General features: G+C 38.4%; 1 protein-coding gene across 1 annotated transcript in view; it reads right to left on the minus strand.

The window, feature by feature from the left end:
* The window catches only part of cers2b (ceramide synthase 2b), a 43,696-nt gene extending 32,911 nt beyond the window's left edge, over positions 1-10,785 (minus strand). Inside the window, exon 1 of the mRNA XM_067400359.1 lies at positions 10,497-10,785. The gene's annotated coding sequence lies outside the window, so the exon portion shown is untranslated. The remainder of the gene's footprint in view (positions 1-10,496) is intronic.
* Positions 10,786-16,045: the final 5,260 nt, after the last annotated feature.

Here is a 16,045-nt window from a genome sequence, read left to right on the forward strand (position 1 = left end):
AGTATTTATTTATTGATCCTTATTAATTTCGTTTCAAATACAGTTTCTGAATGTTATTTACATATAAAAACATTTATGATTAAGTAGCTAGTAGGCTATTATATTTAATGGGAACTTATTTTTACTGTTAGCTACGTGAGGCAAAATAAGTCAGAATGAAGGATAAACTGAAATTCACGGAATTTCAACAACTTCTGCTCATGTATTTGAAGGATAACTGAAGGTAAACGTCATATTATGCGACTACGCATTACTTTACGGAGACCTTACGAGCTACTAGCTACGTTCTGCCTTAAGAACAAATGGTGCAACCGAACAAAGTACAGCGTTAGTTACAAACTAGCTAGTAGTTACTAAGCCACTAGTGTGGACTTTACGTTCCAATTTAAGAAAGAACTTACGAACGGCTGGTGCAACCCTACCCAGAGCTGCGCTTGGAGTATTTATGACAGTGTGATTCACTGAAGGAACCTGTAGGGGGAGCTTCGCAAATCTTACTGAGTTCCGCTTTAAAGAAATTATAACATAAGTTCAACTCTGCTGATATCAAGTTTAGTGAACTCTGATCTCCAAATCTGTATTAGGTGAAGATGTGTTACCAATAGAAGATTGAAATGAGCTCTTAAAGGTCCCGTTTTTCGTGTTTTTTTGAAGCTTTGATTGTGTTTATAGTGTGCAATATAACATGTGTTCATGTTTCGCGTGTAAAAAAAACACAGTATTTTTCACATAATTTACTTATCTGTATAGCGCTGTTTCCACTGTCATAAAAACGGGCTGATGACTTCCTTGTTCTATGAAGTCCCTCCTTCAGAAATACGTAACGAGTTCTGATTGTTCCAGCGGTTCCTGTATTGTGATTCGACAGCAGCTTAGCGCTCCTTGCCCGGAAAGGTCATGCCTCTTACCATAACGTGTGCTGCACATAGTTTTACATGTGGATTATTGTGGTGTTGTGCCGAATGAACACAAAAGACAATAATTCCCGAGAGACTGAACTCTTTAATCTCCACAAGCAGCGACAGAAAATGTACAACGTTAGCACTCACTCAGAAGAGTACCTCATACGGAAAACGGCCATATACATAAACATAGTCCCCTCTTGTGGCCATTATGTGCACTGCAGTCCAATATTAACTATTGCAGTAAGGATACCACAATTATAATTTTCGGGAACCGAGTTAAACATAAATTGTAACCATTGATCTCTAAGTACAGCGTCCCTGGGAAGGCCAAACAAAGGTGATTGGACTGCGGGATGAAAATAACACCGTTTCGACAACAAGGCGACAAACACACTCTACAAATGCAACTCTTGCTCTTCTCCGTGGGAGCGCAACAAGACCACGCCCCATTTTTTGTGTATTCCTGTGGGTGGAGGTTAGTCAAAAACTGTTTTAGTGACGTCATTAAAGAAGGAAGTAGAGTAGGGATGCTCACATTGACCGTTTAACCGTTAACCGAAAGTAAGAATTTTAACCGATTAATACTATCAGTTAAACGTTTTTTTTTTTTTTTTTTTTTTTTTTTTTTTGCTGTTTGCTGCATGGTTAAAGAAAAATATGCTATATATACATATATGCTTATTTGTTAACTCGCGGGGCGTTTCACACGTGCCAGACATATTTCGCTAAGCAACAAGCAAAATGAAGCGAGCGAAAAGAAGTACTGACCATTTCGATAGAAAGGGTCAGGCGCGCCGTTGGCACGGGGACAGGAAAGAAATCGACCCCCGCACTTTTGATAAGGGCTGCTTCAATCAGTCACAATATATCATCTTTTAGCTTAGGATATTTTCTTTCAAATGAGACCATTTTCACGTTTCTGTGAGCTTTCGTTCATAAATAATAAACTGTTTTGTCGCAGATGTGAAGAAGAGGAAATGCGCTCTCGAACAGAGAAACACGCGATCTCCAAGCAATCGATCACAGCGTGCTAACGTTTTAGGACAGGTCGATGGTATATAAATCGTGGCCGAACGTTAGCGTTTGTCAATCAAGCAAAACCGTCCATTCAGAAACCGAGAAATTTGACACTTTAAGGTAAGAGGCTGATCTCTCAGATTGACGCGCGAGCTGGCTTGACTGAAGTTTTCGTGAGGATTTGTAGTTTATGGACTGTTTTGAGTTCGGTAATTACATCTAGGAAGTTGAAAGCATTGATGGCATCTATAAAAGAGATATCTAAAAGCGAAACGAAAATTATTGCCTCGACCGGCGACACAGTGGGGAGGACGCACGAGAGGAGACCTGCGCGTTTAATTGGTATGTGTATACTGTAATACTGCATTTACAAAGCTTATCAGTGGCATGCACTTTGATCACGAAAGTGAAAGTGCCTTTTGCGGTCGCATCGCGGTGACCCCCGCGTTCCCATTTCTCTCGATGTGAACCGTGAGCTCCAGTCCATTACAATTTAGGGCCATGGTATACTTCATTTCCCGCATTCCGCTCAGTATCGTGCGCGAGCCTTTCAAAGAAACTCCTTTGCCCATGAGCTCGGAAAGACGCGTTCGGTATGCACACGTGCACCGTCCGTGGTCATAACAATAACAATCCTTGAGGTAGGCCTGCTATTTTTATTTGACGGAAAAAATGTCTAAAATACCGGTTGTTCAAAGCTTCAATGGATTCACCGTGTTTTTGTTTTGTCATCTTAATTTGTTAAACATTTAAGTGAAAAATATTTAGTGTAGGCCTATTTATTTTATGCCTTTTATTGAAATTATTTTTTTCTGTTGTCAGAAACGCTGCAGGTGCGTGACAATTTGATAATGTGAATCCAGGTTCTGTTTATCTGTTCTATGCTGCTGTTTGCATGTTAAAATAAACCCGTGGAAGACACAGACACTCGATAATTGTATTTTTTATTTAATGTCATATATATGTCATATTACCATCATATAGGCTATACAATATTATAATCTTATCAGTTAACGGTTAATAATCGGATAACGAGCGTCGGTTGTCGGTCGAGAAATTTAACCGAAATGAGCATCCCTAAAGTAGAGGGATGTAGTCCAAACTGGCCGTTCGATGTAGGCGACTTCTGTTAAATAAAATATCTCGCTTGGCATTGAACTTTGAGCTTTAAAATTCTACAGATTTTATTTATACTCTAACAACAACATTACACACTAACTAAAGTTTGAAACATGGGATCACGAAGAATGGGACCTTTAAAGAATTAGCTCACTTCAGAATTAAAATTTCCTGATTTACTCATCCCCATGTCACCCAAGATGTTTATGTCTTTCTTTCTTCAGTTGAAAAGAAATTAAGGTTTTTGAGGAAAACATTCCAGGATTTTTCTCCATGTAGTGGAATTCACTGGGGTTCAACAGGTTGAAGGTCCAAATGTCACTTTAAGGGCAGCTTCAAAGGGCTGTACATGATCCCAGCTGAGGTACAAGGGTCTTATCTAGTGAAACGATTGCTCATTTTCTAAAAAAAATTAAAATGTATATACCTTTTAACCATAAATGCTCATCTTGCAATGCTCTAACCCCCACATGTGATTTTAACTCTCTGATTTTACCTTGGGCTCCCTTGGAATTAATTAAAAATGCTCACTCTGCTTTGCGCCATTCTCACCATTAATGTGGCGCGTGTCTGGACAAAGAGAACGCACATGGAGCTGAAATTGCTTGAAGCGTGAATGAAGCGTGTTTGGCTTTAGATAAAACTACTAAAGGATACAGCACTCTAAGATCATTACCACAAACAATCCTGAGTGCTTGTGGCTGTGATCCGCACCGTTGTTTTAAAATCCGCATTTTTGGCGGGGTTCCTCTGGTAAAATTAGCATTCCAAGGGGCTAAATATCTTGTTATTGGGGTCACTTCAACCCGCGGACATGAAAAACAACCCGCAGCAACACTGTTAAAGTAGTCCAATTCCACAGGACCGTTCTGTCTCGCGGTCCAGATGGAAACATGCTGGGGTCTGCGGTCCGTCATTTGAATATCAGTGGTTTAGTTTGTGTACAACATCTAGTAGCCTATACTAGATTTTTTGAACAATACAATCTTTACTGTGTTCATTGAACTGTTTTGAATGAAATTTGTATTGTGATCTGGAATCCCGATGCCGGTTCAACAAGGTGATGATACACTGGGCATCTTTTTGAGCAATGTTGCCGAGCAACGTTGCTTGGGCACTTTCCCACTGAGAATAAGCAACAAATATATATCTGGATACGTTAGATCGGTCGTTGGCAATTTTTTGAGATCCTCCAATCAGAATGTTAGCAGCCAATCACGTGATTGGTTTGGAGATTTCAGAAAAAAATTCAAACAAGATGGCGGCCTCTCAGCGGCAGTGGAGCGCAGAAAAGGGGTGTGAACTTATATCTTTTTACGCTAGTAAGTTATCATGCGTCAACCCAAAACAGGGAATTTACCTCATATAATGCTTAAAATACCAACAACTGTCTGTAGTAGTGTAGGCTGTAGGGCGTATGGCACATGAATGCAGCTTTTGACGCGATCGACGCGGGTTCGAATCCGCCTTTTGCCGAACTCGCTCTTCTCCCTTTTTCTATCAAAAATCTGATCGGAAAAGCATTTATTTTTAATTAAAATGAAGAAAATATTTGAAAAGTTGAAATACAGTGCCTAACAAGTGTTTATAATAAAGTATTTATTGGGTTGGCAATAGATTTGCTCCTCTCTGATTAGTTGCTGCCAACTGTCTGTTGCCCTAATTAGTTGCCCTGTGTCTAATAAGGTTGCCCGTTGACGGCAACATTGCTCAAAAAGTTGCCCAGTGTATCATCACCTACATGGCTGTTAGCCATCGGCAATGGACGATGGCATTGTCTATCGGCCCAACCCTAATCTGATTGGCTGAGACCACCAATCAAACTTTATAAAGCTATTATCGGCTGATAATGATTGGAGCATCAATCGGAGCACCCAGAACTACTGTAGGTAAAATCTTTGAGTGGCTCACGTCAGCACAGAATCGTGACGAATGCCAATCAAGAGTGCCGTAAAAGTCACATAAATTCCGATATGACTGTTCAGACTGAGGGTGCACTGCAAAACATCTGACCTGTTTCGGATTTAGTACCACATATGGAAGTGGCCCAAATCAGAATAAAAAATCAGATCCATGTGGTTTGTGCTGTTCACACTGTCATGAAATAAACAGATCTGAGTCACATATGAGCAAACATATGAGCTACTTTTGCCTGCAGTCTGAATGTAGTCTTATGAAACTCTGAATACTTTTGTAATTGAATCAGACACTGTCAGTCCTTCATATCAGGAGGTGGTTGAAGTGATCATGTTGATAACACAACACAGACAAGAAATTTAGCTGCCGACTGTAATCGCCCAATGATCATTTTAAATAGTTTCATCTGTGGTCTCTTTGAAAGCTGATAAGAAGACACAAAATTTTTCTATGTGCAGCTAAAATGACTACATTCACCAATCTGACCGTTCTACCAGGTGTCTGAAAAAGACAATCAATTTGCAATGTGTGCCAAAGAAATCCCACGAGGCTGAAAGCAACAAAAACATTTCAACACCACCAACCTCATCAGACATTTGAAGGTTTGTCACATAAAGGAATATGAGCTGTTTTCAAAGTAATAAGGTAGAAAGAGAACGGGACCATTTATCACTTCAGCTGTCAGCAACAGAGACACTGAAATGACAGCAACCCTACACAGCAATGACAGCAAGAAACTAGGGCTGTGCATGTGTGTTTTCGATTTGATCTTCTAACACTGATAAAAATAGGATAAATGCAGTAAAACGATTATTGTGCCACATTCCATCTAGCGGACATTTCCCAAACTTAACAAAAAGCCCAAACTTAACGTCCAAATCCGCTAAATCAGTGATTGAGGTAAAATGCAGTCAGATGCTTTATAATAAAAAAGAGTTAGGTTACACTTTATTTAAAGCTGACCTTGTTACATTGTAATTATACATTTAAGTAGTGAGTAATATTAAGTAACTACATGTACTTAATGGGGGGGGGGGGTGCATGTAATTATGCATAATTTACTGTTATTACTATAGTAAATACATGTAACGTGTAACAAGGACACTGTAAAATAAAGTGTTACCAAGAGTTATTAAAACTCTGAAAGAGATACTGTTACTGAAATGGCTTTCTGTGCACACGCTCCGAGACGGACAACCAAAGTATGGTCAAAATAACGAGTACTGGGCTAAAAAATTCAGCATTGTTGGTCACCAGCATATACTTTCTTTTCTCTTATTTTTTTATACTTAATATGCAATGTTGTTAAGAACAGCTAAATAAACAATACTACATGATAAACAGAAGGTTTCAAATAGTCACGTCTGAAACTGCTTCCAGTAGTCCGTGATCAGCCCCCGAAAAATCCTGATCGGAGCACCATGAAGTTCAAAAAGCAAATCATGAAAGCATGAGATGATGAATGGAAAGTTTAAAACGGCATCAACTCCCTAAGAACTGATGAAAGACATCCTTTACGGATCACTGGGTGTAGGAAAAAGTGTGTTAAACACATCTGAACATCTAACAGCAGATGTTCTAACATGTAGATGGAACATTAGGGGAGTGATTTTGCATTGCTGTTGAGTTCATTTGGATATTAAAATCAGACTCATTTCATTGTGACTGTGAATTCCTTAATGTTTCATGCTTTTAAATGGAAAACATTTGAGTGAAAAATGGCAGGCGTTTTAATTCAGAGCTGAAGTTTAACAGCTCTTGCACTGAGAATCCCACTGCATCTTCATAATGATGGTTTATTAGTAATAATCTAGACAAGAGTTGGTATAAGGTCCAATTAACTAACATGCATTCATTAAAATACATTTATTACAGTATTCATCTTTGTTAATGTTATTAATAAACACACTGTTCATTGTTAGTTCACGTCAGCTCGGGTCCATTAAATTATATTTGATTTTAATAATGCAGTCAAGTTGTATGTCAAGTTTTTGTCATCTAGAGCTTTTGAATGATGAGACATTCAAAGGGATAGTTGCCCCAAATATTACAATTCTGTCATCACCCTCAAGTTGTCCCGGAGTTCACTGTATGAATTTCTTTCTTCTGGTGAACACAAAAAAAGATATTTTGAAAAATATGGGTAACCAAACATTGACTTCAGTAGTATGGGGGAAAAATACTAGGGAAGTCAAAGAGGTCCATCAACTGTTTGGTTCTTCAATTCTTCAAAATATCTTCTTTTGTGTTCAGCAGAAGAAAGAAATTCCTACAGGTTCGAAACAACTTGTGGGCGAGTAAATAATGATGATGATGCCATTTTGGGGACAACTATCCCTTTAATGAAGACTTTTGCTGTTCCATAAATTTTGTATTTCATTATTTTTTACACTATACAGTATATTTAGATGAAAACCTGTAATAGTCTGTTTAAAAGCAAGATCGTTTTAAAAATGAACCTAGCCCGAGAATCATTTGGTGGGGTAAAGTGTGACAACTAGCCCCGGTCTCTTCTCGCTCTGTCGCTTCTAATCAGGTCAAAGGTAAGAGCAGATGCTTAAAGATGTGACGTGTCATTCTGGTCTTTAGCTGATGGTTTATTAGTCACATCTTCCACACATGGTTCAAGCGGACGCACATTCATCTGTTCTGATGTCTCATGTTAGTGTGTCATCTTTTATTTTAAGAAATCTCCAATTTAAGTTGAAATCGCAGGGCAAACGTGTGCTGCAGCCTCATGAAGTGCTGGGTAAATGTTTCATAGCAGATGGACAGAAAGAGCTGACGAAAGGAAAACACGTGGACTCTTGAACTGTGGTCCATCATACGATCCAGCTCAGTGGATATGAATGCACACACACATGCACATGTCTATCTGGCTGTCTAAACGGGGATTCCCATTGAATTCCCATTAAAGTCACCATGAAATCAAAATTGACAATTTTAATTTTTTTATGGAATATTGCAGTAAATGCATTTGTTAATGAATTAACCTTTTTTAAATTCATGTTCCCTCGTTATCTATAATCAAAATAACTTCCCCTACCTCTCACAATGATGACATCTCCTCCCTAATGACGTTTACTGGTGCGAGGGCGGGGCAACCTGTCAAGCCCCGCCCTACATTTTCTCATGCTTCAAAAGCCGTTTCACTCAGATGTATGTCACAATAGGGCAGGAAAGACGATCACAATTTTTCCATCTAAGGTAAAACTAAAGGCCTCCTGTAGTAAACTGCCCTTTCTTATTTTCCCACTAAATAGCAAAAAACACCACACACAGACAGAAAACTGGTTATGATTTTAAAAAAAGCCTTCATGTTGGGAATAAAGACAGACCGATCTAAAGGCGCACACTGAATGAGATGAGCACAAACATCAAATGAAAAGCAAAATCACCAAAATCATGCGATGGTTTCCATAAGTGAGGGAAGATTGATTAGCTGCGGAGGATGTGAAAGTTGACTCATACTGACTGATAAAATCACAGTGGAGATTCATTTAGGAAATATGGCTGGAAAAATGTTGTTGCTTCAAGGTGTACACCGTTCACATACTAAAAACAGAATAATATGTGAGTTCTTAGAAAATACTAGGTATGATGCAATGCCATAAGTGATTAAATAAAGATAAATTTGGTCACACTTTATATTATGTGTCTTTAAAGGTGATAGAGAGGATTTTTTCGTCGACTGAGAATCCAAAGACTGTTAGTGAGTTTTTGAAATGAGCGCATGCGTAAGAACAACCACCCCTCTTTCACAGCTCACTTCAAAGGAACGCCTCCCAAAACTCGTGCACAAGTATTGGAACACGAGTGTTTACAACCGGCATTCGCTTTGTCATGATTTTTGGATTCATTATGTCGGACTCACCGCAGGTAACTCATAATCTGCAGTTGTTACTCCTGTCTCCGGACAAAAACATTGCATGCGGCGCCTGTGGAGTGTGGAAAGTTACTGGAGCGCGCTACCGCGCTCGTCTCTCACAAGGAACGTCACGGCAGTGATTGACAAGCCAGAGGGCCAATCGTTTACGCGATGATCGCGTAAACGATTGGCTGATGTTTTTAAGGCCCTACCTCGTGCACAGATGATGTATATTCATATTATTCCTTTCAGTGCACCTAATACATAGTCTTTTATCCGTTAGTAAAGACAGTTTCAAGTAATATTGCAAAAATGTATAAAACAAAACATCCTCTTTAGCACCTTTACCTACTATGTACCTAGATTAAAAAATATATATATTGTTAGATACAATGTACTTATTGTGTTGATGTTGTAGCCTATTGCAAAACACTTGTGCTACTATTGAGATGGGATATAAGTAAAGTTAGAGAAAGGTTTGGTGGTATGGGTAGGTTTTAGGGTGGGTTAAGGGTGTAAGAGAAGGGTAATTTTTAATTATAAATGTAATTACAGGCATTAACTACAGCTGTAATTACATGCAGGTATTTTTAAATGTGACCCTGAACCACAAAACCAGTCACAAGTCGCACGGGTATATTTGTAGCAATAGCCAACAATACACTGTATGGGTCAAAATTAGAAATGTTTCTTTTATGCCAAAAAACATTAGGATATTAAGTAAAGATCATGTTCCATGAAGATATTTTGTAGACTTACTACCGTAAATATTTAACGAATGTATTTTTGTGCATGGGTTGTATTTGGGTTGGAATGTATTTTGTGCATTACTAAGAACTTCATTTAGACAACTTTAAAAGTGATTTTCTCTATATTTAGATTTTTTTGCACCCTCAGAATTCATATTTTCTATTAGTTGTATCTCGGCCAAATATTGTCTTATCCTAACCATACATCAATGGAAAGCTTATTTATTCAGCTTTCAAGTGATGTATAAATCTCAATTTAAAAAATTTGACGCTTATGACTGGTTTTGTGGATATGTACACAATAAGTGCACTGTATCAAATGTTTAATTTAAATGTTAGTACATGGAATTTAAAGACACTTAATATAAAGTGGGACCAAAAACTGATGTACCATTTTGCTTCCATGATATTTACACATTTTTTAAGCAAACCAACTTCTTTCAACTATGCATTTTACACAAATTATGTTACTCCATCAATAATCAATATACAAAACAGAGTTTTGATATGGAAGCCAAAAATCTCATTTGTCTTTGGCCGTTTAGCCCCAATGTAGTCTCTTTAAGATTCACTTTTCTCTTGAGACCTTTCTTACATTTTAGCAAACTTTAAAGGAGTCATTTAATCAGATAGTTTTTACACACACACACACACACGCACACACGTACACACACACGCACGCACACTTATACTTAGCTATCTAAATGGGGACATTCATAGACTTATACTGTTTTTATACAGCTAGTATAAATACTAACATATAACTTAACACTATAACTCCCACCCTGAGGACGTCGTCAAAAGGGTGTTTTATACAGAAACAAATTTGTCACCAAAATATGGTTAAGTACACACGCACACACATACACACCCAAAGTAATACATATTACAAATTGTAATAACAACAGGCGAGAGACTCACTTCAGTCGGTCAACAGGAACAGCGGACCGTGATGTTTGTCGCTCCAGAAGCGCTTTTCTGTCCGCTGGTTTTTAAGGCTCTGTTAGTGGGTTACGGTTCGGCCAGACTGTTTACCACCCACATCTCTTCTCACAAGAAAAAAGTTTTCTAATTGGTCAAAATGGGTTTAACGGAGAAAGTGCTGCACTAAGCGCCAGATGTGGTGAGTTTGAATGGTATTTCCTGATTGTGGGATCAGAGTTTCTTCCGCTTGGCTCCAGTGATGAGCGCACGGGAGTGGGACAGGCGTCGGTAAAGAGAGAAAGAGAGAGGAATAACGGAACGGGCGGGACTTAAACATCATGACGCTCAAAAGAGAGAGAGTGACTCAGAGAGAGAGAGGGAGGGGAGAATGGGTCGGGGGGACTCTTCCGGATTCTGAAAGTAGCCCAGCAAACTAAAATATGTTCCAAGAACGTTTTGCTAAAGTTTCCATTAAGTTATTTCTGAATGTTCTCTGAACGTTCTACAATCTAAACCGTTTTTCTGTGTTATGCGAAAGTTAAGGAAATAACTTTCATTTTATCATTCTGCAAAATTATTGGAACTTTATTGTGAATGTTCTCTGAACATTCAGAAATAATTAGTAACATTTAAAAAATGTTAGACAATATTGGTTCAACATTTGGAACCTTTCAGGAAAAAAAGTTCCACACATAAAGTTTTTTTTAGGCCAGCTAACTTTTTAAGAACATTATTAAAGACCATAACTTTGAACGAATAATTCTAATGTTACTGGAATAACGTTTGTTCAAAACTTTGCCAGAAGTAGATATGAAATAAAACATCTTCTGCCAGATATCTATACTTAAAATGTATTATCTGTTCCCCACACACATGATCTGACTTAAACATTTACTGAAACAATATCATACATAAATATAAATAAAAATGATTAATGATTGTTTTTGTTTCCCAAAATGACATGCACTATGCACCTATGCACTATAGTGCATGAGGTATAAAAGGGTTATGTTTTCATCCAACATCAGAGTCTGACAGCCCTTCTCATTTGGCTAAGTAAATAACGCTGCGACAGTTGAGTGTCCAACATTCCACACTTCATTTTTTTGGTTAAATAATTGCATCATCCAGGTATCTGAAGTGTACTTTTGTAGTGTGAACAAAACTACTCACACTGTTTACGCTACAAATGGCTTAGAATAGTGCATGAGTACACACATTGGTATGCACTGAAATGGTTGTACAAACAGTTAAAGGGTTAGTTCACCCAAAAATGAAAAATCTGTTATTTAATACTCACCCTCATGTCGTTCCAAACTCGTAAGACTTTTGTTCACCTTCAAAACACAAATTAAGATATTTTTGATGAAATCCAAGTTTTTTTTTATTATTCCCCATAGAAAGCAACGATGCAGTTGATGCAGTTTGGTGCTTCCGTGTTTACATCCTAACACCGACTCTGTATTGGCCGACGATGATGTTCACGTGAGCAGCCCGACACATGCGTGTGATGCTAATGCAGGAGCCGGCCATAGTTGTAGTTCAGATCTAAACACGTAAGCTCTGAACTGTGTCAACTGCGTACGAGTCTTACAGGGTAGAGAAGAATTTGTTGAATAAAGTCATTATTTTGTGTTGTTTTTGCACACAAAAAGTATTCTTGTCTAGGGCTGCACGATTTATCGCACGCAATTTGGCAAAGGCTGCGATTATTTTATGCGCAGCTTGTCAGAGCTGTACTTCTCTGTCATCAGTAGTAAATGTTTCTCCATCTGAAAGCCAGAGGGCGTTCTTGTGCAGAAACTGAACCATGGCGCACCCAGGCGCACCCATGGTTCTTTGACCGCCTTTGACCAGGCGGTCAAAGCCGCTGTGTAATAGCATTACGCCTGCTGCAGCCATGGTACAGCAGCAAAGTTCCTTGATTATTACGCCGGAATGAGAGTTCCTAGCCATATCGGCCTAGAAAATCGCAACTTTTCATTTTCCATCAGTCTTAGTACAAGATCTAACTACAGAAGAGTTAAGTTTTAAATAGGAAAAATATTGAAACTCTTTAGTCATTTTTGAACAAGATGCTAACGGTCTAATCAGATTCAATGAACTGTGCTAAGCTATGCTAAAAGTGGTACCGCCAGACCCGGAGATCGGCTGAATGGATTAGAAAACGGTAAAATGCAACTGTTTAACTCTAGGGGAGGTGGAAAATAAGCCTATTTTCAAAAAAAAAAAAAAAAAAGTTCCAAAAGGTTGAACCACTGTAGTCACGTTGACTATTTTAATGATGTCTTTACTACTTTTCTGGACCTTGAATGAAGGTAATTATGTTGCTTTTTATGGGGGATACAAAAAAAAACCTTGGATTTCATCAAAAATATCTTAATTTGTGTGCTGAAGGTGAACGAAGGTCTTACGGGTGTAGAACAACATGATAGTTAGTAATTGATGACAGAAATTTCATTTTTGGGTGAACTAACCCTTTAACCTGGTTGAGATTATGAAGAGGCTGCCTCCAGGTTTTCTCATTCTATTGTTAGCAATCACATGATTCTGATGAAGCGCGAAATTCAGATGGAGGGCAGGAAGTGAAAAGCAGAATGGATGAGATGGAGGAAAGTCTTTAATGTACTGGTATAAAGAGAGGTATAAAAAGAAAATGACAACATGTTAGACATGACCCCAACGTTTTTTCTGCTGAATTAGAATATTTGCCTGTCATCGAGATTGTAAGTATCTTCTCCAGCAGCTCAAGTTTTTGCCTTAAAGGGGGTATATGTAAGATTTTTACTTTAATAATGCATAAAAATACTCCAATATGTTTGCAGATATTTAGGAAACATGCTAAGTTCACCTACTTGTTTCCCAGAAAAACAATGCTACAGCCAGATATTCTACTTTCAAATGTGCGAAACCATGTGCTGCCAGTTTATCCAATAGAATTTTGACATCACAGGTTGCCAGTTAGCAGAAAACACCTCATATTGCAGCCATAGAAGTGTAAGTGTAAGTCTCCACAGCTTTCATTGTCAATTGTGCTCCCTCTTGTTGCGTGTCCTCAAGCTGGCTATCTGCGTTGGACTGCAGTACCTATTTAAACCACTGGGTGTCATTCTTACATAGAGCTCCTTTAAGTATGAGACTTAGGCATGATTATCCCTTACCTACGGGAATATCTGTACTATATGTCCATATAATAATATATAAAGTCTTTGATATAATCCCTTAAACAGATAAACCTCTAAGGCGTTAGGCTCGACTCCTCCCGGCCACAGATGCAGGATTACAAGCCACTATATCTTGCAATTTTCAGTCAATTTCTTGCATTTTACCCCTGACTTTTGGTACACGATAAAAGCTCTTTGTGGTTTCTCGGTTTGATCGATTACAGCAACAATAAATGATGCAAAACACAGGCATTTCATGGTGCTTTCCTATGCAGAAAATCACTTCCTGCCCTTCATCTGCATTTTGCGCCCCCTTGTGACATCATGTGCAAACACTGAATAACCTGTAGGCTATTTGTGAGGAAGCGGCTTAGCACTTTTTTTGCGAATCTTCAACATGTTTGCTATTAAATATGAGTGAGTAATGTTTGCAGTTTACAGTGGAAAAAAAATTGCTGCATGTTTTATTATAGAAGAAAAAATTTGCAACAGGTAGGACTTTATGACACTAGTCATTAGTTTTTATGGTATCTGCAAACAGTGATCGATTGTCATACATAGCGATTCAATAACATCAAGGCTGTAATGTGGTTTACGAGGCACACATGATCCAGGTTGATCCTGGTTTACAAAGCACACATATGGTTTTTCCAACTACAGTCATGGGCAAAAGTCATGGCATAAATTTTAGTTGATCACAATTTATGCACTTTTGCTTGTCAACTCGCCTATTGAGGACTGACCACAGGTTCTCGGTGGAATTCGGGGAGTTACCTGGCCACAGATCTAAAATTTCAATGTAATGATCTCCAAGCCACTTCATTATCAGGCTTGTCTTGTGATATGGCGCTCCATAATGCTGGAAAATGCACAAATCCTCACCAAATTGCTCCTGAGTTGTTGGGAGAAGTTGCTCTTGCTGGATGTTTTGATACCATTCTTTATTCTTGGCAGTGTTTTGGGGCAGAATTGTGAGACAGCCAGCTCTGTTGAATGAAAAGCAACCCCAAACATAGATGTCTCAGGATGCTTCACTGTTGGCACGACAGGACTCATGGTAGAATTCACCTTTTCTTTTCCAGACAATCGATTTTAGAGATGCCTCAAACAGTTAGAAGAAAATGCTGGCCTTTGAGACACCAATCCATTGTCCAAAAGTCTTGGACTCACTGTGTGTGAAGATGCACACACACACCCCCACCTGCTGCCATTATTGAGCAAGCTCTTCACTGGTGGTGACACGATTCAGTAGCCGAGGCAGTCCTGGTGCTTGCTGGACACTGCAGTTGGTAAATGGTTGTTTCAGGTGCAATAATCTTTGCAGCAATTTCCTTATGTGACGCTTTATTATGGCTGCACATCTTTCTTTGGCGGTATCTATTGCTAACACAAGAACACAATGATTGGAAGCACATCTTCCCTCATTTTATAGCAATCAGTCTACTCTCATAATCCAATCAGATTGAAGAGTGATTTCAAGTGACTAGTACTCATTCCCACTTTCCCATGAGCTCATGACATGATTAGTGAAATTATGTCAGCTAGTCATTTTGTGCAGGGGGGAAATTTTTTTTTTCTTTTTTTTTTTTTTTATGATGAAGTTCATTTTTGAAGCTTTTTTGAATTATTTAAAATGCATCTGATCACTCTACACTCAACACCACAAAAAGTGAAGCAGCAAATTTTGCAAAACACAAAATATTTTGAATCTGTTAAAAAAAAAAGATGTTTCCACCAAATGATAAAATGACTCCTCATTGTTACACCAGTATGTGGCAACAAATGAGCATCTTTTGTGGGATTTGACAAAAACCAGGTTTGCTTGAGCATTGTGTCCCTTTTTTAGAGTGACATCTTGTGACATCACTTCCTGTTTTTGTTTCATCTAGATATATTTTTCAGTGTTGCATTCATTTCTCAGAGCTTGTTTGGAAGTGAAACGAAACCCCCTGAAAATGTGAGTCTCTGTCCGATTGTTTGGTGTGCACCAGGGTTCGGATGGCAGCGTTCACACTTATTCCAATGACCCGCACTAATAAAGCAATTGCACCAGAATTTGTTTTATTCAAACCAAACCTGCCAAGTGTGAACACCCTAAAAGAAGAGGCTATTAATGTAAGTTTTAATATGCAACAACTTTGAGACAACTAATTAAACCATAACATTAAATTACATTGCAGAACTGGCTTGAGTTTGGTGATCTGATTTGAGTGTGCTGTAGCGGGAGGTGCAGTTTTTTTTTTTTTTTTTTTTTTTAAGCACTGGCACAGTCAAATACACTGTGTAGTGGGTGTACCCAAAATCCAAGAACATCAGAGCAGGTTTCAGAAAACAATTTGTCACTACTTAATTTTATTGTGTTGTATCCACTTGTAATTAATC

This window comes from Chanodichthys erythropterus, chromosome 2, assembly GCF_024489055.1.
Source record: "Chanodichthys erythropterus isolate Z2021 chromosome 2, ASM2448905v1, whole genome shotgun sequence".
In the NCBI taxonomy this organism is placed as follows: Eukaryota; Metazoa; Chordata; class Actinopteri; order Cypriniformes; family Xenocyprididae; genus Chanodichthys; species Chanodichthys erythropterus.